This window comes from Cariama cristata, unplaced genomic scaffold, assembly GCF_000690535.1.
Source record: "Cariama cristata isolate BGI_N322 unplaced genomic scaffold, ASM69053v1 scaffold10071, whole genome shotgun sequence".
NCBI lineage: Eukaryota > Metazoa > Chordata > Aves > Cariamiformes > Cariamidae > Cariama > Cariama cristata.
This window is the reverse complement of record NW_009598678.1, coordinates 13,559-16,151: the sequence shown is the minus strand read 5'-3', so window position 1 is coordinate 16,151 and position 2,593 is coordinate 13,559. Positions and strand designations below refer to the sequence as shown.

The 2,593-nt window shown below is 38.8% G+C and overlaps 1 protein-coding gene across 1 annotated transcript in view; it reads left to right on the top strand.

Annotated features, from left to right (window-relative positions):
* The window catches only part of LOC104168710 (lysophosphatidylcholine acyltransferase 1-like), a gene marked incomplete at its 5' end in the record, with an annotated part of 35,430 nt that overhangs the window by 30,903 nt on the left and 1,934 nt on the right, over window positions 1-2,593 (top strand). The window lies entirely within an intron of this gene.

Sequence of the window (2,593 nt, the reverse complement as noted above, 5' to 3'; positions counted from 1 at the left end):
ACTACCCCTTCCCTTTCTGTACCTCTTATCTGTCATGTCCCCAGCATTTCCATGTCCATCCTACGCTATTGCCTTTTTCCTGCCTATCTCTGTTGCTCCTTGTCTCCCAACTCATGTGGGTGGTGACTCAACTCTTTCCTGCCTGCCCCCGTCACCAGCTTCAAAAATAGCAGCACAAAGTCTTAAGCTAGTAAGCCTAGCAGACCTCTAGTTTTGGCACACTTCGTTCTTTGAGAATAGCTAAATTTGAAATAGTGTACAGGTGAACTCAGACCAGTTCATGTGAGTTACCAGAGAATTCATATTTTAATATCCATCTTTAGTAGTAGTTACTTGCCTTAGAGTCTGCACTTTTCCCCGAAGTGGTCATGGTATGTTCCCATCACAAGAAAATCTGGACTGCTGAGCCACAGCAGTGGCTGCTTGAAGTGCTTAGCTCTCACTTTCGCAATTTTATTTCGTGTAGCCAAGAGTAGTCTTTTGTGAGGCTACACAAAGTAGGATGATGTTTACATAATTTCCTTGAAACTTTACTTGGATCTTTTTCTGAGACAAGTCCTCATTTTATAATACAAACATTGCATTGATATTTTAACATATCTTAAAGTTTAATAGTAAGAATAAATGACCAATTTATTGTGGTAGAGAATTAGAAGATGAAAATAAACTTCTGGTATTGCCTTTCTGTCTTGAAAGCTCTTGCCGTAAATACTCAGTCTCTTGCCTTTCCTGAGAATACGTGCAACTTTCCACATACTCAATTCATTGCGCTTAAATACTGAGAAAAGAGAAGTGGAAAACTTGCAGGCTACACCTTTTCTGAAGACATTGTCCAGACAAGTTGTGAGAAAGCAGAACTTTGTATCTGGTGGAAGACTACCTTCATTATTTTGGATACACACACACACACACACACAGCAGAGGGGCCTGCTTACAAGCTCCTTCTTTCTAGGGTGCTGGAATGTGAAGCAGGAATATTAAGTCTTTGGTCTTACTTGTAAGAACAAAAAATAAAATATCCAAATTATCAAACCTAAAGTGCTGCACATGTAGCAGAGTCCTTGAAGCCGGAGATCTCATCCCAAACAAAAAGCTCGGGTTGCAGGTAAACAGAATAACCAATAGCAAAATTGAGATTGTATAACTAGATTGATAATCTTGGATCTGAATTGTTGGAAGTCTGGATTTTTGTCACGTGTTTGAAAATGCACTAGTTGCAAAGATCTGTGTATCAGTTCTCTTAATCAGTGTGCTGTTGGCTTAACCGTTTAGATGCACCTTGGTTCCAAAGTTCATCCCTTCACTGTAATCTAGAGAGAGGCAAGATTTCTCAATCTTAAGACACAATTCTGGAGAATTTGAATAGGTTCTGTAGGTGGGCATTGCAAATTCTAGGAAATTCTCCACCTGCTCTTCATAGATAAGTGATGACTCTGAAAGTGTTCTGAAGACTGCCTTGCTTGCTGCTAACAAGAAGAAAGGGGAGATTGGCAGTATTGTGAATATCCATAGGGATGAATGTTCAGAGAAGGAAAAATTATTTGTTCTTTAAAACATAGAATTCTTACCTATATTAACCACAGAATTCTCCTATTAAGTTCCCATACACTGAAGTAACTATGTAGCTTCAAGGGGAACAAAAACTAGAGATTCATGAACATAGAGCTTCCATCAGAAGCATCAAGTAGTAGGAGGGTATTACCATAACAGGAGAAAAACCTCTTGAAGTTCTTGTAGTACATATGCATACTTAATGTAAAAATACAATCAGGAGTCTTAAAGAACTCTACTTTGGGTTCTTTCCTCCTTTTTGTCTCTTTCCTCTTGTTAGGGCTAGGAACCAAAATTACTCTTTTCCCAAGTAAATGACTAAGGTGATCTTCTCGTCCAGCCAAATGCTTCACGGTTGCTTTAAGCCTGAACTCCAAGATGAGACCTGTGATTAGAAGTAATGCTGGAATAGCTCGTTCTTCCTACATCACCTTGTCTCACATTTCTGACGAATGAGGCCAATGGGATCCCAAGCACTTTTCTTTGGGCTCTGCTGTGTACAACTTTGATAAATATTCCTTAGTATCTTCAGGACTTGTTTTAGCGTTACTCAAAAATGTCTACTTACTGAGATCTATCAGAAACATTATCCTGTTCAATTTGGTCCTCCTAGAATCTGAGGTTTTTCATTTGGATCCAGTAGTGATAAAACATTGGGGATGGATCCTGACAGAGTTGTCAGGATGCCGGTTTGGATGTAGACTATTGTACTTGGGTGAACAAATGCTTCGAGGGATTTTTCTGAAAAGATACAGTACCTTTCTGAAGAATTACTTAGAATAGCACCTACAGTAAATATTCTAGTCTTTCCCATGCAGAAAGGATTACGCTTAATGTGACTGTAAGAGCATCTTTGGTACTGTTGGTTGAAATTTTTATACTTGTCTTACCTTAGTTGGGATAATTATCAGGATGACCTTTCCCAAAAAAGGCTATTTTTTCATGGTCATTAACATGATACACACATTATATGTGTTGTTAAAGAAAGGCATAGATCCTTGGGATGGGCTTCAACATCCATGTGAAAAAAGGGAATGCTTTC